This window comes from Temnothorax curvispinosus, unplaced genomic scaffold (assembly GCF_003070985.1).
Source record: "Temnothorax curvispinosus isolate PA1 unplaced genomic scaffold, ASM307098v1 QBEX01010452.1, whole genome shotgun sequence".
In the NCBI taxonomy this organism is placed as follows: Eukaryota; Metazoa; Arthropoda; class Insecta; order Hymenoptera; family Formicidae; genus Temnothorax; species Temnothorax curvispinosus.
Genome location: NW_020220232.1, coordinates 166928 through 190185, shown reverse-complemented (window position 1 = coordinate 190185; position 23258 = coordinate 166928). Strand labels below are relative to the sequence as shown.

Here is a 23258-nt window from a genome sequence, read left to right as displayed (position 1 = left end):
AATAGTTGGAAAAATCGACAACATAGATTGATTATTACTTATTGTTGATTATATTTAATATAGAACTCGCTATTTTTGTACGTAAGCAAATCTAAATTTTTATGTGAAAATAAAAAGTCTTAAGTAAAAATATATCGATTTAAAATGATGATTTAAAAGCTATGATTTATGGAGTCAGGATCTTCAAAAGACTTTCGACTAATCTTCTGTTAAATGTTCTACGTCATAGAAACACACTGGCTTACGTGGCATAAGTTATGTTTACGAGTGATAAAACAGCAGGACGCTTCCTCGCCTTTTGAGTAATAATTAATAAGATTAGTTGCGCCGATATGCACCTGCTCGCCGATCGTGACTTAAATTGCGTTAACGCGAGGCGAAGGATGCGACGAAGCGTGATCCCAATATACGGTCTAAGAGAATTAAGTTACACGCGTACGAACGTCTTCCGAAAACTGAGACATAAAGATTAAAACTCGATAAGAATGGAAAAAATAAAACTCTGTAAAAAGGTGTTGATCTTTCAGTTCACTTATCACTATACATTTTAGCAATCATTGATTTTTCTCAAAAATTGAAGATATTCTACAAATTTTAAGAATATATATAAGTATATAACTTTAATAATAGATTAGAAAAAACTTTCCTCTATTTTATAGTAAAAAGTAGTGTTATACTCTTTAAATTCATTTTTGAATTATTTTAAAAATTTAATATATTATATTAATATGTAGATATGTATTTTTACCAACAAATATTGTCTTTGATATACATATCTCGGTTTTAAGCTCTCATATCTCATATTTAACTCTGTTAAAAGATTTTCAAAAAAAATTGCAAATTTATTACTATTTGCAACTACTACTGTTGTTATTATTGAGCGAATATATGTATATGCGTGACAGATAAAACGCAGATAGAACGTACAAACTTTTAGATCGTGTATACAGTTGACGGAGCTGAGAGCGCGAATTGTCCGGCGGCAGCCGATACTTTTGAACCGTCTTTCTTAGAACTTTGATAAGAAGAACTATCGCGTAACTTTCAGTCCGGAGACTAGGTAGACGACGAAAGAAACGCGAGCATGCGTTTCTTACTCCTCTCGACTTATCCAAGTGCGTTTCAACGGCTTGCAACTTTAATGAGATCAAAACGGCCAGTAAGAATTAATGACTATGAGAAACATAGACAAGAGAGAAACATTAACATAAATGTATGCGTGATTTAACACCAAGTTCACTAGAATTCAATAATAAATAAATGTAAGAATAATAAATTAGAACTTTCATCGTTAAGCGAGATAAGAATTTCGCTTAATGCTTATGCAAAGGAGAGAAAGTGCTTCGTCATCCTCGCGTTATTCTGCAGTCTCGTGATCGTCTCCACGCTACGCATCGCTAATAAGTGAACGCGTGAGAAAATCCGCATGAGACGAATCCGCTCGAGACGAATGTCGAGCTGTTCACCATGACTGACATAAAGGCATCTTTTCTCATTAAAAAACCGGGCATTTTCTTCAAAATATATATCGAAATACTATTATTTAAATATACGTATAATTATTCGAGTATGCAAAAAAATAGTATATTATATATATATATATATATATATACAACAGTATATGAAAAAGCGCGCATTTGACGCAGATATATTGACGATTTGGAAGCTTTTATTCTTACATGTTCTCCATCGCAACTGGGTTCGAGAAATACAGACGATATAAGATTAAGTAAGGACAACAATGTGGCAGCTGATTCGAGGGGCGCATATGAATGATCGGAGAAAATTCTACACCGACAAAGACATCTACCAGGAAAACGCAACAATTTGTTTACGGAATAAAAGACTGTTTATCGTATAATTATATCTTAATATATGCCTCTTTCACATTTGTAGCGATGGCGACACAACATGTATATAATAAATTATTTTATTTCTTATTTATTAGTGATTTATCTAATTGAATTTGATTATTCCGGACGCGATGAATTGTGCAATTTAATAATGTACAGACACTATATGTATATTGTGTAATTTTAATACAAATTTATTTTAAGAATATTAAAGATAAAGATTTTAGCTATCGTTTCTTAATACTATTATAATAGTAATATTTAAAGAATTGAGAAAATGATTTTTAAACGCAATTCAAATAGACAAAAGAATCTTTTCCATCGCTTTTCCTTCGTCACATCTGAACGCAGTGGTCGTTGGGATTCGGTTGGGATCCTAAGCACACAATGTAGAAACTGGTCTGAGACTATTCCTATGCCACACATCTCGATTTTTCCGAGAACTATTACTAACACAACTGCGTCTAAAAAATCTACACAGAGTGGTATCACTTTAATATTAATGTAAGACCCCAATATTTTAAATTCCAGAAGAGGAGCCGACCAAACGTAACAGGAAGTTGATCATAACATCCTGGCATTAATAATGTGTTTTTTTAATTTTTCATAATTCTACGTATATAAAGAAGAAAATTTTCAAATTATTTAAACAATTTCTTTCTTTCGTATTGCACATTAAATTTATCCTTTAGATTGACTTATTTCGACGATAAAAAATTATAAATTGTTAAGAATTTACAGTAATATGAATACAGCTTATAAAAAGCACAATTAAAATTATTTTTCCGCTTAAAGCAAAACTAAAAAATGTGTTTAGAGAGATAACGAACTTTTTCACTTTTAAAACATAACATAATATTGGTGAGTTTGCTTTGAGATATCAATATCATTCCTAGCGATTTAAGTCGATGACATATGATTTCCGGGGGGACTTCGTGTAGCGAACATCTGCGGTTGATGCAACAATGTGATATACTAAAAATATTTCTCTATGTTTCTCCTCATGATTTTAATTTAACTCTTGCTCACAACTAGATTAAAACATTTATTTTCCATAAAACTGCAAAAAAGTTTACATAATTGATATATAATTTTTAATATAGTTTGGAGAATATATAATAATATCATAAACCTATTTTTAGCTTTAAAAAATTGGCTCTATATTTTTTGTTCACTATCCAGTTAACGAATTTAATTGCAACTTTGTGCGAAGACCGTCATTAAAGAGTGTTCCTTTTCAATAGAAGACTATTTTTCAACGGTAGACAACCGACCCTGCCAGACTGTCGTGAAATATTATTCTGAATATTTGTTATTTCGTAAGAGCCGCTTTTATTAATGGCTGTAGACCGATCTTAGCAGCATAGTTGCGTCCGTAGCAACCTAATGAGGAAATGTAGAAGCGGACAAGGCCCCTAGTGGTCCGGCGGGACTGCCACAATGTAGCAGATGGCCCGAGTAACCCTGTATCTCCCACATGAATATGAAGGGTTCACCGATCCTTTCGAAGAAAACTGTGTGTCTGTGTTCCATTACGACCACACACTACTATTCTTGTGGACTGCGTTTGCCCAGCACTTTGTAGCACGGAGAGAAAAATTCCCACGAATCGGTGCGGGTCGAACCACGATTTTAACGCTGGGTACTAGGAAGGTTCACGTTTTACAAAATTCATTTGCAACATGGTTGTAATTCAACTTCAAATATTCGTACATGAAAATAATATACCAAAAATTTCAATCTATCGACGATAAACAACAAGATCACATATTTTCGAATTAATAAAATGTGTGAATAAATAAAACCTTTAATTTTTTGGAAAATATATAAAAAAAGATAACGAGGAGAGGAAGTGTTGTAGAATATCAGTGTTTTATCTGCGAGTGCGTTGTAGCAAGAAAATGTCGCGCGATTGCAGCGCGACACTTTCTTGCTACAACTGCTACAACAAAGCAGTCTTTGATATTTTATCCATTTCCCTTTGCTGCTCGGCAACCGGATATACTTAGAGGCGTACCCGAAAATGTAGAAGTTGATAACGATTGATCTCTCTTGGTCAAAAATTTTAAACGAGTGCACATCCAAAAAGAAATCATGAGACAATAATTTATAATGGCTTCACAATATATAGAATTTATTTTTAGTTGACTATGTCCATAATAGTTTTTTATCTGCTAGCATTTTTTATTCGATTCACTACCCAATTAAGTAGTATAGGTATCCAATTATTCGTTTGACAAATCATTTTTTATCAAGACGCTACGATTGAAAGATCATAAAATTGATAACAATCGGATGACCAGTAGCACTGCTGTATACAATTTTTTTTAAATAAGATTCATGTAGATTGAAAAATAATCGAAATATAATTTATCTGCCAAGCTCATCAGTTTGAGAATATTTCGGGAATCGACGATTGTGATGTTAATGATTTTTGTTTGTCACCGAAACAGCGATGTCAAATTAGATAAATTATTATTAATCGATCAATTTCAGATTGGATCCATGACTAAGTATTAAAACTGGAAATATAATTTAAATTTTAAAAGAATCAATTCACGCGAAAATAATAGTATAAAGATGTTTTTAGAAAATGGCAAGAGTCACGGTAATATTAATGTTCAATATTAATTAAGTAGTCGATTTCTGAACGATAATCGAAACTGATAAGTAAATCAATATAGCATTCTGTAAGAAGATAAATCGGTATCGCTATGCGATGTTTTACATAAGTTCACTCGCCATCAAATTAATATTTCATAGAATTTATTTACCCAACACCGACGTTTTTAGCAAATGGGATCGATTATAATGCTAATATCTTTGATCGAGCGATTGCGTGGAATTCTGCAGCCGGGCATCTTGACAAATTCGAACCATTTATCCGCGTCCCTTCGCCCATCGGATCGAATTAAGGTGTGCCCGTAATTCGATATCTTCATTAAGCATACTGCGTATTGAATTACGGTGAACTCCGATTCTGCCGAATTATCTCTCGGCCGACTAGATCTTTTCAAATATATCCCGGTTTCCTCGTTTACACTCGATCGAGTCTGGACCTCGTGCTCTCGCCTTTTTCTCCTTTTCATTCTGAAAATTTTAATAGATTTCGACGTGGCCGCACGCTACACCTTTCTAGGTTTCGTAATAAAGTTTGTTAATATGAGAAATATTATCGTCGCTAACTGCTAGAATTTTTTCCCTTTAGCCCTTTTCTAATAACAAGACAATTATATAACGGAAAATATTAAAGATATATAAGTGTTACAAAGATTATTAATTTTCTGTTATAATCAATAAATCCGTGATAGTCCACAAAAATGCACATTAAAAGATATAATAATAAAACGATTATTGTATAAATGGCGATTGTTTATTGCCCGAGATAAAGGCATCGCGAGTACAATGATGCGATAGCGATTGTGAGTCCGCATTCTCGGCGAGCCACGGTTGATGATAGTGAATACCGATAATTCCTAAAGTGTAGTAGTGTAGCGAAACAATTATAATTCTCCCTTCCCTCCGATACAATCGTAATCTCGTGATATACGCCAATTGTAGAGTACTGTTTATTAACTTATGAAAATAGTAGCGATTAAATTAATAAACCGTCAGGAAATTCTGCAAGAAAAATCGGATTGGGAGTAGCGAGAAAAAAGATTTTTGCTATTCGGAAAAGATTCATTAATAAGATCTGTACGTCGGTTATCCATCAAATTCATGAATAATTGACGAGACTAAATCATGTTGCTTAATGCAGTATACACATTTATCTGCAGTTGTGACTTATTGATGCGAGCAGCAGTTAGATGCGCAAGGATCGCGCGACGTAAAAGGAAGGTACGTATACGATAAAGCAGGTACTTTAACCCTGAATACCCTGAAGGTATTCTAACTCTGTAAGAATGTTAAGCCCTTTTTTCACTTTTTTGTCCGCAAATACGTGCACGTCGCATTCTCCTTTTATCGTTTAACAAGGTCTCGCAGCTAGCTTCTTCTCTTCCCGCGATCGAGCTCACACTCTCGAAGAGTCGCACGCATCTCTTCGCTTCGATAGCCATTACTTAACAAAGGAAGTTGTTACGCATCATTGCGCGCAAAAATTGCCAATAAAGCGTAGTGAGACGTACAGGTACCTCGACCTCGTGACACACCGCTTTTGTGACTGCCCAATTACTCTATCGCGTCACGAATTCAGATTGAAGACGACCTCGAAAGGCCGCCTCCTTGATGAGAGACTTAAAGAGACGTCGAGAAATTCGGTCGATGCGTCTAGCCCGTGAAAATGATTCACGCTTGCGGCCTTTCCCGGCGGACTTATATCTCAAGCAGGAATGAAAACAGGTTCCTCATAATATACAGAAAACGAAAAAAAATCCGCGAAAAGCCATTTTTAATTAAATCACATTTCGCAAAGTTCGATCAAATATGACAAAGGCTAATTTCTCGAGATATAATGCGTATAATAATTTAATATAGTGTAGATAAAGAAAGAAAGAAAGCGAATCGTAGGGTCAGAATTTCAATTACACGCTAAATTATTTCGTGTCTCTGATTCATATAGTATAAAAGTATTTGCATTGAAAAGCTTAAAAGGCATGTTAATGAATGTGTGATTACGAATAGATAATCTTGTCAATTTGATTTCTTGTTCAAAAGAACATGGATCTAATATTTCATTGAATCGAGATTATCATGAGAAAACTGAAGTAGCGATCTGGTAACGTGATATCCACGGTGCGTTTCCCCTTTAAACGCACCATTTCGGTGACAATAGAAGGAAATTTTTTTTTGGTTGAATCGTTCCTCAGAAAACAAAAATTTCGAGTACCTTTAGAATCCAAGGTATACGTAAGTCTGGACAAAGACACTCGATGATTCTGTACGTGCAGGTATTTAGTTACTTAAATATGTAGAATTCTAAAGTTTCACGAAAATTTCTAAGAAATTTAGTTGCCCGAAATTAATGTCCTGTGACATTTCATAAGATGTATTTATTTTTGAAGATCATTGCTTAATCTAATCGTGTACTTTCAGAATTTTAATATGCAATTTTATCACAATTAATGAATTTTTATGTCTACAAATATTTATAAATTTTCCATTTTTCAGATAAATAATAGAAAAATGCAATGATGCATTTAAACACACAACAAAATCTACTATCACTATTCGAAAACGATGTTTTCTAGTCTTTCCCTGTACCTATACACGTTGCTACATATTCGCCCGTATATAAGTCCGTTTTACTTCGACGTACTTCGACGAAGGGCGAAGCAAAACTTTTCGACGGAGGTTCAATTCGGAGAGGCGTCGGGCGGATACAGCATCACTCTTCGTGAAACTTCACGCATACACACACGCATACGCAGACAGCATATACTCTTGAGAGCGCTCTCGCATATACACACATACGTACATGCATGCCTGCACGTACACACGTCGGAGCGGGGTCGTTTGGTTTTGAAGTGGGCCAGAGGCCCGCCGGCAACGCGCGTCGGATGTATCATTATCTCGGCCTCACTCTGTTGCTATGCAATTAGAGTCCGTTAATCGGGATCCCCACCCCGCCCGACAGAAACCGAGAGCGCGCCTTTCGTGACGCCAATCCGTAAACGGGAGGGAGGAGTATCCGCAAACCGCAGAGGAAAGACCGCGGAGAAAGAAAGAGGACCAGCACGGGCGACCGAAGGCAAGAATGAGGCGAGAAAAGAAGACGAAGAGCATTAAGGGGGAACAGAGACAGGTGCTATGGTGCTGGACAAGGATAACACGATAAAGAGAGAAAAGGAGAGGTAACCAAAGAGAGAGGACTCGGGAGGAAATCCGCAACCAGTTCCCAGACGAAGACGGCAACAACAACAATAACAACGGCAGCACGTGGACGGTGGAGGCTCCATCTCAAACGTTCTCCAGACTCCGAGCTCTCTCTTTCGCTCCTCCCATTTCTCTTTCTCTCCTCTCTTTTTACCACCCCTGTTTCCTGGCACTTATTTTCGCAATTCTTTTATTCTGTTCGTTGTTCTCCCGCCCGTAGCGAAATTCGATTTTTCGTACGCCGGAACTTCGTTTCGGCACACGAATTCCTCGACGAGAGGTTTCTTATGCCTTTTATATACGCTTGGGATTTCACGTAGTCAAAATTAACGTCTCTACACTCTCTACGCTTTCGCATTTTTTTGCTGTAATCAGTGCCCAAGCGAAATCAACTGTCCAAATTATTCCAACGGCCGGCAGAAAAGACTTTTACATCGCGTGTAACAATTTTATAATTCTTAAATAATTTATTCCAACTAATATATTTTTTAAATTACTTTATGAAATATGTACCTTTTACTTTAAATAAATTTGGTTTTAACAAAAATTTATGTATCATGTGTTATTATATGCAATAAAACACGTCGTCACGTAGTAAAAATACCCAGAAGATCTAAAATTATTAGTTTTTTTTTTTACAAATGACACATTTCTTTCTCAATTATAATAATTTCGCAGCATCAGTTCCTGGCGTAATCTTCTAATTTTCTATTACATATGTCTCTACAAACGAAGGAGACACGATTGTACTAGACGGTCTTTCTCTGCATTCATTAAGATTTGCTCCGACCTTGGGGGATGCTGCGCACGCAGTATCCAACTTGCGCGGGAGATGCGTCGCATCGTCGCGGCCGTCGACCACGAGACACTCTCCTTCATTCAGTGCGGTATTTTCCCGCTCTTTCTCTCTGTTATCTGACACTTTACATTTCACGCGCTCTTATGTCCATTTCTATCAACGCAGGTTAATTTTTATCTTGGTTTAACTTACCTGTCATCTTTTCCTAGTTCTAAAAGTTAGAAAAAGATAGAAAGTAAGTTAAACCGAGATTAGAAGTTAATCTACATTGGTAGAAATGGGCATTACTGTATCTTCTTTTAAACTGTGGTGAACTCTCATGGATAGGATTCATCTTTGATATTTTATTTATCGAAAGAATTTTAAAAGTATCAATATTTACGTTAATGTGTTAGATATTTTATCTACTTATACGGTATTTATTTATACTCCTTTAGTTTTATGGTAGATATGAATACGATCTTTAAAATTAAAGTTGCTATTAATTAAAGATAACTTCAACATTATAGCGCTGTACGATAGCGGAAAAAGAATGATTCATAAACCATACGTTTTGTTTTCGTTACTCTGTTCCGTCGATGTTGCGCGACAAAATCATCACAGCTGTCTTGTTTTACAAAATATGGTTATAGATTATTTACTGCAAAATGTTTAGATAAATATTTATTGAGTTTTTATAAACTGTGTTTATTATACGTCATTGGCTCGTGAGTTAATTTTTGGTCTGACGTTATCGATTTCGTGAAAGTAATCACGGACAATTGATTTATTTTAGGCGATTACATCTCGCGATAGATCGAAGATCAACTGACCTGTACGTTAGATCATGACTACATTAATGACTAATCTCCGAATTTCTCACCGCAACGTCATGTTTCTTGGAATTTGATCTGGACTATAGGATTTCACGAAAGACACACATCCTTGTATTATTTTCAGATAATCGCCAATTCCCACGTTATTCCCCAAAAAATAAAAATCTTGTTAAGCGAGCTTTGTACATACATAAAGTGACGCATATATGTGAAAAACATATTTCAAGGTTCTTAATTATCATCGCGATGCAACTCGCGAAATGGCCTTTTGACGTGATAAGACGCGAATTCCAATTATGATATTTCGCACTTTAATTTTCAAAGCTTGCAAACTACACAGTTCGTCTGTTTGACATTTAAGACGTTCTTCAGACGTATGAAATTTTTCAATCGTTAAAAACAACATCAATGATTTTGCAAAATTCTCTTTTGCATCATTATTCAACTAAACTCCAATGAAATAATTATCAATCTACTAAGTAATATAACTTTTTATAAATCTTAATTTGCAGACAAAAAAATTGCGATTGCTGTATCTTTTCATTGAAAAAAGATTCTTTGCGCCAAAATGAGAGAGAGAGAGAGAGAGAGAGAAAGAGAGAGAAGATTGTAAAAAATGACAATTGCTTTTACACTAATATTTAAGAAATATAAAGCAATTATAAAAAATATTTTTCATATTTCTTTCAAACAAGATATTACTTAGAAAAGACGCTTTCCCTAAAATATCTATTACTAACATTTATAGTTGTTTTATTTCAATTTTTCATCAAATGCGGAATCCATTTGTTCGTCTTCCCACCGATAACAAATTTCGTGTCAGCACCGCTCAGAATTTCAGGATATCTCGTCGATGACGCGTCCCGCGAACCAAGGACGCGCGCTTCGTCCTGCGCAAAATGCGCAGCAGCTTTCCCGCCCCTTGCTCTCTCTCTCCACGTCTTCCTTCATTCCGCCGATAATCAGACCTCCCCTTCCGTCCCCGTCCGACGTCATAAAAATTTCGCGGCCCCGGGCCACGCGTCTCTATTACACATACATTATTCAACGCAATCGTCCAAAAACTCTCGTTGCGAATTCAGCACGATGCACCGTAACCGGGTAGCAACAGGGACCCAGCAACAGGACCTGTCTCCGTTCTGTTCTCTCCCACCTCCAGCATCTTCGACCAGCGCACATCGTCCTCTGCGGTCGCGACCGTCTCTCTTTCTCTCTCTCTCTTTCTCCTCTCCGCGGTTGTCGCTTTCTCGTTAACAACGTCGGCTGTTCGCCTTTGGTCCGGCACAGTCTCCCGCTTTTTCGGCATGTTTCGACAGCGAAACGTCGCGTTCCCAACGAGACGACGGGAATTCAGAAATTGGAAACTCAGAAACGTGGTCTCCATATAATCAATCTTTGATGACAAGCACGTAACGAAAGAGAAAGAGTCAGAAAGAAAGAAAAAAGATAATTAACATAAACATTTCTCTCGGGCATAAATAATAATTCTACACTGCATTAAATGTAATTAGTAGGATTTAAATTATTAGAGCATTAGATTATTATTTATTTACGAAAAAATATCAAATAAATTCGTTATAAGATTAACACTTTAATCGTACGGTACGATAGGATTATCAAGTTAAACAAGTAACACGTACATCTACAGTAAAAAAGACCGGATAACATGAATTATTCCACGAGGGGAGACCTTAACACCCTCGTTTAATATCCGTCTACTAGTCTACTTCGAAATACCATTTGTATGCGTCTGTAATGCTACGTGTCTGAAAGTATTAGGTATCACGTACGTGTGCGCGAAGGCGATGACCTCCATAAAACAAATCTGCGACAACAGCCGACCAGGGCATATGCGAAACGAGTGGGCCAATTTGAATATTAATAATCGGCTCGCGCGCGAGAAATTTGCGAGAGATTGCGACAGGAAGAAGGCGTTACCCCGCGAGACCGTTGTATGAAATTGATCTTCCGCTGTGCGCCATTGCAGAAGAACAACGCGGCCGCATATCTGTCTTCCCTTGGTCCATTGCAACGCCCACGCACTTCCGCGAGCGAGAACGCGTGAGAATACGCCCGCAACATCCTACGCATTTTATTAGCTCACACATAAATAATTGCATTACGACGGCGAAGTCGGTTAATTATATGGGGTTGATAAATCCCGGCTGGAATTTATTATTAATATCGAGCGTTTTCTATAATTGTTTAGGTGCAGCTTTAATTCTATCTTTTTATCGAAAATCATTAAATCGGTACCACGGGATCACCGTACTACTTATCTTGGTGGACACAATTAGTGGTACCTTGAACAAGTGTCTCTTCGGGGTAGGTAGCGAAAAGGTGGCCCCTTAGTGGTGCGCGACCAGGTACGATCGGGACCAAAGGTCAGTGCTAACGACGGTTCGATAATGAGGCACAGATAAACGTAAGATGGGTGTTCCATCAGGACCAACATAGGATTTCGACTTCATTCTCATCTGATTAAGATTAAGAAGAGATAATCTAAATTCAGCCGATTATCAATAAATGAAACGTAAACTTCCTAATTTTTTATCACCAAGAATTATCTAACGAGTCATAAAATAGTGATAATTATAATTAATTATTAAATAAGTCACTCTTTGCAATGCTTTCTTCCAAAACAACAAAAGCTTCCAGCACACAGAAACGCGTTTTCAGAAACGACCCTAGCGTCTATTAATATATATTTTATATATTCATATGTGTATATCTGTACATGATTACATAAACTTAGAAATTTAAAATAAAATTTTGAAAAATTACGTGATATTATATTTAATTCCGTCTCGTAATATTATTTGTACTAATTGATCGAAAAATCGCTCTTATATCACCAAAAAATATTTTCCTTGCCTCTTACTTCGCTATTTTCGACCAGTATAATTTTAGCTTTTAGCGATACTAAAAGAGGAATACTCTCGGTCTCTTTTGAGTCATACTTGCCGTATATGGTCGATTACGCCTACGAGAATCTGCTGACCGACTTATTGAACGCGTTCAGAAGGCTAGACGTTTCATTCAGTAGTGCCGGAGGTGACTTCATGAATGAACGAAGCAACCGGACGTCGAAGGACATCACTCAGGTAAATGTTATCGGGAGCGTTGGACGCGATTACGAGCTTAAAGGCCGGTTTTATCTCACAACTAAGCGCCGGCTCCTAACATTACTTGCGACTTATGTTTCACGAGCACAATGCACCTGTTTAACAGTTTCCAATTATGACTATTAATAGGCGCCACAGTTGGTTTGCACATAACTCATTCGTATTGCACGTGATTGTTCATTCTCTATAGATCGACAGTATTCACTTACAGTGCTAACAAATAATTTCTAAAATCTTCACAGAAGAATTACAGGTAACCTTCGAATAACACGATTAATTGTTTCCAAGTTATTGAAAATCATATTATTCGAAACTTAGAAGATTCATACAATTTTGGAGATCACGTTCCGTGCTATTAAAAGCCCTACAATTTAAGACTTCAGATCCATATATTGGACATTTAATTTTAAAGGATTATTTTTAAAAAACTTTTAAAAAGTAGGGCTGCCAAAATTTTTTACCATGCTGTTCGAAACTTCGTGCAATTAAAGTACCGTGTTATTCGAGAGTCACCTGTACTTCATTAATTAAAATTTTTTTTCTGTATGTCTCCGTGTTTCTAAATTTAAGTTATAGAAATTTCTAGATTTCTATTAACTTATTTATTAAATATTATATTTTTACTTAATCCCTATTATTTATTATATATACAAAACAAATAGTATATATTAAAACAATGTGTATGTATGATGAAAATAATGCAAGTATAAAAATCGTGCGAATTAAAACAAAAACATATGTGCTATGTACGTGTATATTTTCTAATGTATTGTACTCTAAGGGAGACTTAGGGATAATAATTGCCTTATAACTAATTGCAGTAAAAAACACGTCGCTTTCCTCAAAGAATAAATTTTTTTTCTCTCCTGTTTCTCTCGAAAATTGTTTTAATTTACGCATCGTTGATCAATCGTATTCGTTACACGAGCCTTTGATTACTCGCAGATTATGCGGTATGAATGTAGCATCCGGTGGATTCCAATTACGACTAACGGGAGCGCGAGTATACCCGCGTATATTATTCTGACGAGCATTCCGTGCAAGGCCGTTCGTCGCCCGGCAAACTCGCTAATGCCGTGACTGTCGATCTTCTATTAGACATGTCGCGATTCTATTGGCTTCGACTTCTATAAACTGTATCAGGTGTCGTTATCTAAATAACTCTTCCTCAAGAATATTGCCGTCCAATCCGGTTTTGTGTCGCGCATGAATGCATCTCCGCGTTATATTTCAATAAGATGAGCAAAACTATAGTCATTGAGTGAGGTTGTTATAAAGTTGGTCTCACGATCGTGTTTCTGAGAAATTATACCCCGCAGCACACAGTGATAAGATGTAAGAATACGATAAACAGGGAAAATATGCACGAGATATTTGTAACACTTAAGGGATAATCACAAAATTCGCAACAAATTCTGTAAAAAGAATGGTATTTAAATTATATATTTTTAGCAAAAGTTTCAAGACTTCTCCAATTTCAAAATTATATCAGCAATCTATGCTATATTTTTATTTATGGTCTCTTAATTTTAGCAATCCCCGCAAATAATAGCTATTTTATTACTCATATTTTCGACCCACGAAAAAAATTCCTAAAGTTACGATAATTAAAATTTCCGCTGCTATCTGATCTTACCCTCATTCTTAAACAAAGACACATGTTCAGTTATATTTATGCATTTCTATGGAAATATTCATATCTGCTTTGAAATAGATGTGTTTCGATCGCGGCGGAAAACGAACATGTTTCAGTACACCTCATTAGTACACAGACGATTCCTCTTGTAGCAACAAGAGCGAACAATTCCTCCAACATGCGTGTTCATACGTGACCATTATCTACGAATCGCATCCCGCGATGGAGTAATTGCCGGACAGCAAAACGCGCCTCGTAATTCTTTTATGACGATCCGTGAAGCGAATAACTTAGCCGGCCGATACGATGAGATTCGAGCGTATCGCGCCGCTCGTCAACGAGTCCAATTAATCGCGCGGTCGGCGAATCTATAAAACGATTAAGGTAATATCTACGAGCGGACATAAAACCGACATTTAGAAAGATATTCAACTATAGTATAGAAACTAATCGTTCTCAATTGTACGTAATAAAATATCGCTAAAATGATCGGCGTGCATAAATAACATAAAGAATAAAAAAATGTTTTCAGCTATATAATTTCGATTACTTTACCGATTAACCAAGCGATGTAAGCAATCTTGGTTTTTACTTGTATAAAATGTTCACGACAAAATCGTTGCGACAAATTATAGTAAATTTTCCTGTTTTGTTGAAAAAAAATATATATATACTTAAGATGAAAGTTCTCAGATTTAAATACTATATATATATATATATAGATAGATAGATTTATTCGGGAAAACTGGTCCGAGTCAAAAAATTCCGGCGAGTTACACTTCAACAGAACCGAGAAACGAGGGTTCCACGCTGCGAGAGCGTTCCCTACCTTTAGCGACGCGTGTTGTCTAGGTCGTGTAAAACGGAGGGCGTAGATGAGCAGGAAGCGTTTGGAATCTGAAGAAAACGAAACAGGGAAGAGCGGTCATGGGAGACACTCGGTTTAGAGGCCTGTGCGAAGAGAGGAGAAGCGCTCGATGAAACGCGCGGATCTTTATTACAGCTACTGCGCGCCAATGACAATAAAAGCGGTAATAAAATAAAATTACGCCTCTCTATTATACGCATAATATTATACCTAATTGCAACATAAAAACATAATAAAAGTAATATATACGGAAAATTAATGTACGGATTCTCATTGTTTCATAATTAAAATAAGCAAAATTAAAATAAATATAAGAGAAATAATTATGTATGCAAAAAAATAAAATGTGTATATTTATTTTTAAAAATATTTTTGTAATTTTTTAATACGTAATAATCTCGTTCACAATATTGCAATATTTCTTGGTATCAATAATATTATTGTAAATATTGTTGTCATTAAAGTAAAATTTATACTATAATTTACGAAATTAGTGGTATTTAAATTAGATTAGATTAAGAAATTAAACCTGTTGGATTATATTTAAAGAATTGCGGTTAGATTAAAGATTTATCAAACGCTGTTCAACATACCTATGCTTCATTCATACACTGCCGAAAGACAAATCATGTGCCTGCTCACAGCAGCTGTTGTGTGCAAATAAATGACGCGTTTCGAATGTCTTTTGACCATGTCCATGACACAGTACAATTAGTTTTGAATCTTAAGATGCTGCATTGGTTCAGAATTCTTTCATGATACACGCTTACGCAATGAGCTTTCGCTTTCGAATAGTCTATCCATATCATTTTCTAGTATGCCAAACAACACACTAAAAAATCCCCAAATATTATAAAAGAAATAAAAAATTTTAATTTAATCATAATAATGTCAAAAATATTTTCACAAAATCAACAAAATTATAGAAGCATCCCAAGATAAAAAGAATTGAAATATATAAATTTACTAATTCAAAAATTAATGTTTCACCTATAATATATCAATGAAAAAAACATTTAATCGTAAAAAAATAAAATTATTATTCTCAAAGTTTTTGGTTATTTTCTTCAAATCTAAAAAATAAAAATTTAAGTGACGCAATAATCGGACACCTTGCAAAAATTCTATTTTTGGAGAAATATAGCGGGAATTCGAACGAGCGAAGAAAAAGGGGAAAAGAGAGAAATTGGGCACGAAACTTTGGAAACCTTGCAACTAGGAGACCTAGATCGTATTATTTCTCTTTTTCTTACCCTTCTATCCCTATTTCTCTTTCTTTCTCTTTCTCTAAATCGCTGTCCTCCAACGCTGGAACTGCGGAAGGCGACCTGTTGCCAAGGGAAGCCTTAAAAGTAAACAACGTTACGTCATGAGGGCCCCTGGTGTCTAGAGATCTGCTGTGTGGTGCCGGTTGAACGCCGGTCCCTGTTCCCTGTCTCTACTCTTTCTTTCTCTCTCTCTCTATCTCTTCCAGTGCCGATGATCGCCAAATCTTATTCCGGTCGCATTTATATATACGGGGTGGTCGCTTTATCTTGATCCCCTCCGGTGGCGCACTCATTTTTTATGTCGCGTATGAAAGAAAATTATCTCTTTCTGACGAGATGAATAATCTCACAGTAGATGATCTACCTGAATTATCTATATTTGATAAGCTATTTGTATTTATATGTTCGTGCTAAAATATATTATTATTTGAAAAAAATATATGTACATATAAATAATAAAAATAGAAAACAGTAATAATTTAATTCTTTTTTTCTTTTAACAGCATTTGCGGACCTTTTTCACATTTCTTAATTACATACATAATATTCGCGCCAAAACCTATCATATCCTTACAAAGGAACTGAAGCGAAGACATCAGTATGTGTCATTTGCATCCGTACGTCGCGACAAAACATTTCATTGCAGACCCCGAGTATACATCCGCGTGCATACGAGAGGTAGAAGAAAGTGATGGTGGTGGCGGAGGCAATAAAAAAAAAAGAAGGTGATTAAGCAGCAACGACGAAGCACGCGGCCTCTTCGCTGGCGGGCCGCACTGGTTATTCGGTCCGCGAATAATAATCATAACGGTCGCTCTCCTCCCGTTCGTTTCGGCGGGGCCACAACACTTTTTCTCTCTCTCTCTCTTCCTCTTTCTCTTTCGCTCCTCTCGTGGATCTCCGCAGCGGTCGCTGCATAGCAACAAGGATCGACCTCTCGCTCTATCCTGTGGGCCATGAGGAGGCCAGTCAGCCGCGAGCGCGGCACGATCGGCCGTCCGGCTCGAGGACGGAAGGCACGCCGAGGACAGAAGAGAGAAGCTAAAGAGCGAGAGGAAGACAGAGTATACCATGCGACGCGGAGGGTGCCGGAGAGCAAAGGAGAAGCACGCGGGACGACAGATGCGACAAAGGACGGAGAGAGAGGACGCGAAGCGAGAGAACGAAAAGGATGCAAAGGGAGAGCGAAAAGAGAGACGGAGAAAAAAGCAAAAGTATAGAAGAGAGGAGAGAACGAGGGAAGCAAGAGGGAAGTCTCGAGAACGCGCATGGGAGGACAGAGAACGGTAGAAAATATAGAACGAGACGGAGAGAAATGTGCGCGCGAGAGGCGACGTCAGAGAGATATCCCCTCTCGTCTAGACGACGACGTAAGACGCAACGGAGTGTGGTCCACCCGCGCCGCAGTCTCTATCTTCGGGGACTCCACGCGCTCCCTTTAGCTTCTTTTTTCGCCCCGTGGGTCTCCTATTTCGCGTACCGAAACCCACCTTAATTTTAAGACTCGTCGCGGCCGCTGACAGCTGTCAGACAGCGACGTGGAAAGATCACGTTGCGTCCCTTTTCTCGTTGCTCATCGCGTGACCCCCCTCGACGATCGCACTCGTTGCTAAAACGTGCCCTGTGCGTCGGCGAGCACGTAGCCCATGGGATTTTGGCGCCAACCGAGCGCATAGTTGACGTGTCGACACGTGTCCGCGTTGTTAGCGTTTGGCGCCAAACGGCTAACATCCCTTAGTAAACACGATGACTCGCCTCCGTCACTTTAACAAGGCTAAGGCGAAAGTTCAATACATAAATTAACGTATATTCGCGCCTCTTTATGTCGGTCGCAAAATTTCTGCACTTGACTTAAGCCACGCGAGAATGGTTACATTAATTTATTTTATTTTCTCAATCTCTTATAGACAAGAAATTCTTTTCTTTACATGGAAGGCAAACAGTTTCGTTTATATGCAGAGTTAAGCATTATTATAGCGAACGATAATTTCCCTACGGTAGATTTCGCAGTAAAAATTTTAATCTATGTAGTTTTATAACAAACTATTTTTGACACAAAGTTTGCAAAGTTGTTATCTATATCTACAATTATTTTATTATAATTTTAAGAACGCGCATTTTCTGCAATTTTGTGTAAAGTCAATTCTCTCACGGTCTGTGCACGCATTTTGTCCGTCTCGCAGCTGGCGGAACAAATTTACGCCAAATGAACGCAGCTGCACGAGATATCAACGAGAATATGATTCAACTCTCCCTGTGTGAATAATCCGCGAGATTATACGCGTTCCTTCTGATTTCCGGCGGCTCGTGAGCTATATCAAAATAGCAGGCAAAGAAACCATTCAGGTATAAACAAATTTGCATAAGCGTTTCTACCATCAAACGATATTCCTCACTCTCGTCACATCGTGCGGGGCATATTTCATAATTAAGCACTTGATTTAATTGATTTATGCAGTTATTTGATGTCGTCGATCGTTATAGGAACTTCGGACAATCGATTTGCATAATAACGCATAAATTTTCTAACTTACACCTATCACGCTCACCATTTATTTTGCGTACAAAATAAATAAAAACAGAAAATACCTAATTTAAGGAATTATAGCTCGAAGGCTCGAAGATGATATTTTGACCAGTCGCTCTCTTCTCTCATGAATTATAATAAATGATATACAGTTTATAAAAGTAAAAAAAATAAATAGAAGAAATCGATATAACTCAGCAAATTAGAATTGAAATTTTGGCAACACGTGTCATGTTCTGCAATATATAATATACATATATGTAATACAATATGTAAATTGCACGTAGTCGAAAAGTGCACTGCACAGTTGAAAGAGAAATTATCAAGTAAGTGAAACGCCGTCGAAATAGTGCGAGAATTGATCTGTGATTCACTTAACAGTCACTTATTGATTCTTTGCGATATGTCGATCATAATATCAATCTAGAAAGTGACTGAATCGACGGGAAGAGGTCCCAGGAGGGTATCGCGCGTCACGTGGATGGGGCCAGTCATATGGACGATGACGTCGTGAATTCGGCCAACTAGCAACAGCGGATGTCGATCTGTTCGCGCGCGAGTTCCTTTACCTGCCTCTTTCTCTCTCTCTATCTCCACCTCTCCTTTTCTCTTGACCAGATAGAAATTTTTGTGTCCCATCGACGGATCTCCGCCTCCGTTTCTGAGAAAAGAAGACGTGAGATTTACAAGCGGTGCGGCTGACAAAAGGCGCCAAAGGGATCTTCTGCCTTCGCCAATGAATAATTATCGCGACCCACTAGCGATATCTGTGTACGAAAGTCGAGGTTGAAGAAACTCGACATCAAAAGCAAAATTAGCGATAGGTTCGGCAAGTTTATGGAAATGAGCCGTTAAGACGTACGAAAGATCTCCTTTAACGTCTCAGCGGACGTTTCATGGCGAATCGCGTGCCTTGGATCGCCACCGCGGAATATTACACAATTTCTTTTATCCCAATTAAGTCTTTCGCTATTTTGCTGCACTGTGTATCGTACAGTTAAGAAAATAAAGATCGTGCGAGAAATTTGTTTCCTTCTTATTTCAAGAATTCATCATGAAAGAGAGACGGGATCATTGTTAAATTATATAATGCATGCATCTATTTTATTTCGAGAGATTTGAGGCAGGAAGAAGCTGGGATTAAACCTAAAAGATCAGCTTGAAATTAACTTTCGTGGCGCGTATATGCCAGACGCACTCCAAATGGTCATAGCAAATAATCATACGCGCAGATAAGCTATGCGATACAGCGTCAAGTAGTGGGTATTGCGGTCCAGCCGTTAGAATGTGCACCTAACATCGCACGATAGTAGACGTCGTTTTAAACCGTGACTCGTCATTCGCCGAGTATTTCCGTTGTACACCATGGCGTTTACAAGTGCGTATGTATGTGTTCATGTGTGCGAAACGAAGGAGTGCGCGCATTCCCTATTATGATAATACTGCGATATGCGTTTCGATACGCGGAGATGCATCATCAAGCAAGCATATCTACGTTGCACGGACTGCAATGACGCATGACGTTGCACACTGCATTATGCAGCGAACAGTGTCGCAGTGTCGTTATATATAAAATGCAATGTCGCATGCGTCATCAATGCCTTACAACGATAAATGTTGTATGAATTATCAATTTTTTTTAACGATATTTTATCGCACCATCCATAAAACATCTGTTCGCACGTGGGAAATTCATTATCATGTTATTAGTTTTATTATCACTAAACGAAACTATCACGAGTAAATTTCTCTTCGGCGATCAAGGGTTGTTCACTTCTTCGCTTATAACTCACCTTATCATGATCAAATGAGAAATAGATCATCTTAGGTCACAGATAAGAGACACGTGTGGGGTCGGCAAAACGTAAAGGAAAAAAGAAAGAGACAGGGAGAGAGGTAGAGATTACAGGGATGAAAGAGAGGGAGATAAAGAATGAAACTACTTTGACAAAAACGCTCTGCGCAGCTGCCGCTCTACCAGCGAGTTTTATCGTTCCAAGCAGGGGAGGTTTCTCCTCCGATCTTTCGGTTTTCGACCGTTCCCTTTCTCATCCCGTTTGCCTTAGACGTCTCTATTTCTCTTTTCCTCTTGTCGTCAATCTTCCTCTTTCTCATATAGGATTAATACCTCTCGCTAGACGCCACCAGTCGGGGTTTCAAAAGCGAATCCACGGTATAGGGGCAGCTGTTGTACATTCCGTCGTCCCTATCTCCCTTCGGAGCCGCTCTCCTCCACCGCTCTCTTCTTTTGCTCTCGTGTACCTCGCTCTTTCCACCCCCATTGTCGTTCTTTTCTTTTTGTCAGCCGCAGGCATACGTGGTGCTCGCCTTTGCTTGGTAGTCTTACCTTTCTTGGACTCGTTCGTGACCTGCCCGCGCTAAACATAATTGAGTCTGAGTTGAAAGAGAGTCCCCCCCTCTTCCTAAGAAAATTACAAGACATATTTCTTTTCGCGAAGAGATTGTTGGAAATTTTTTTGAGGTTTTTAACATTGCGCCAAATTTTTAGATACAATTGCTGTTATAAACACTGTTATAAGCTTTCTTAAATTTTGTTATCCAGAATAAATAAGAGGTATATAAACAAAGTTTCAAGTGTACATATAAATATAAATACGTATATGTAAAAGATATTTGGGCATATATTAACATAATTTTCAAATTTTTTGGGAGATATATTAAGTGAGCTGAAATGCAGGATGTTTCCGTGTATGCGGGTAATTTCAAGCTGACAGTTTTCAGAAATTGAGCGTCCGAACAGGTAGATGGTGAGTATACTTTTATTTACACGAGAGTGCAATAAATCTATCGCGGCTTTTAGATTACAGTTACCCTGACATGTTATCTGTCCACGGAAGGGTTAAAGGGTTTTGGCGTCAAGGAGCATACGGAGCGGTCCGGTTGTTACTATGTGAGATAAAATTCTAGAGAGATTAGAATGTTTCTCTCAATTCATATCTCCGCCGGAAGCAGCGACGCGACGAGACCGCCGCTGCGACACTTTTCCCATTCAGAAATTGTCTCTCAATTGCATAATCGATCATAGATGTTTTTTTTTTAATCGATTAATCATGTTAGAAATGTATCCGCTTTCATAATCGCGTTCCACGAAATTAAACGAAGAGGAAATTAGTTGTCTACCGACTCTACATGCTTGTTTTAACGAGCAAATTTATCTATAGATAAAAATAATAAATGTCAAAATTTAATCAAATGTAATTTATATTCCCTACATAATGCTGCACTGTCTAATACGATCCGTTCTCAGATTGACAAAAATATAGAGAAGGAGAATCCACACGTTCACGAAGAACTTGTTAGTAACGACATTCGACGAGTTCTTTCGATTAAATCCCTTTTGCCTGATCGGATATACAAGAGGAAAAAGAGTCTTCGCAAGATACGTGTTTCACAATTTAAGTAAATTCATGAAACAAGTTTCCTTGTGCAGATATGGTAAAAATGCACTATAAATTTACCGGTAAGTGCAAATAAGAAAATAGTCGTCTGAGCAGTGCATACGAAGAGATATTTTCTATCTTGAAAAATTTTACTTTATGTCAGTCCCTATAAATATTTTTCATGAATTTATTACTATTCTTATCATTATTATTTACCTCAAAATCTTGTCTGCTAGACTTGCAAAGTAAATAGCACAATTGAAAGAAAGAGTTAAAAGGCTTTGAATTATCCGTATCTCTCGCAAACTACGATTATGCATATTTTATGACGGTTAAAATTAAAATTTATCTAAAATCTATAGATCTACGCATTTCACGATTTGTTAACACGTTTGTATATTATATACGTGGATACAGTTAATATTTAAATATTTGAATTTTATCAAGGAATTGCATGAACATTATCGTAAATTATGGCGCAATTATGCAAATTACATTCTTATCCAGGATCGGCCTTTATTCACATCAAACCTTCTTGGTATACTTTAAACGGTCCTTCGTCACCTTGCATACGACGCACGGCAAACAATATATATGCATAAGAATGCACTTGTAGAAGAACAAAATGTGACGTGTCGCTTACATCCCAGCCTCGGGATTAACTTGAGAGGAACAGGAATTTGGCGCTGAGAAGGGATATACTGTACGAGAAGAAGCCCTGACTAATTACCTATTCATCGAACAATATTGCTTTCCAAGGAAAAATGCCGCGTCTTCGTTTTGAAAGAATACGGAGGGAGAAGCGAAAAATAAAAAACCAGAAAACCGTAATATATACTTTTAATTAAAGAGCTTGTAAAGAAACTCGAAAAAACCAGATATTTAATTTAAAAAAAAGTTTTTATTATATGTGCGAACTTATTGTCGATTTAGCATTCAATACTCAATAGATACTCGATTTAATTAAAGAAGATGCGACGTTAAGAGTTGTTCCTGAAATATCGCAGTTGAAGTCACGCAAATCAAGAAGACGATCATTCTTCGGGTAATTGACAAAGCTCGGGCGCACAATGGACGGCGCTCGTTTGTGCAAGACAGACGAATAACGAATCGAGTGAGTGACAATGAAATTCGACACGGAATGAGACG

At 37.3% G+C, this 23258-nt stretch overlaps 1 protein-coding gene across 1 annotated transcript in view; it reads right to left on the bottom strand.

Moving 5' to 3' along the window:
- Positions 1–23258, bottom strand: part of LOC112460346 — a 37098-nt gene that overhangs the window by 2552 nt on the left and 11288 nt on the right. The window lies entirely within an intron of this gene.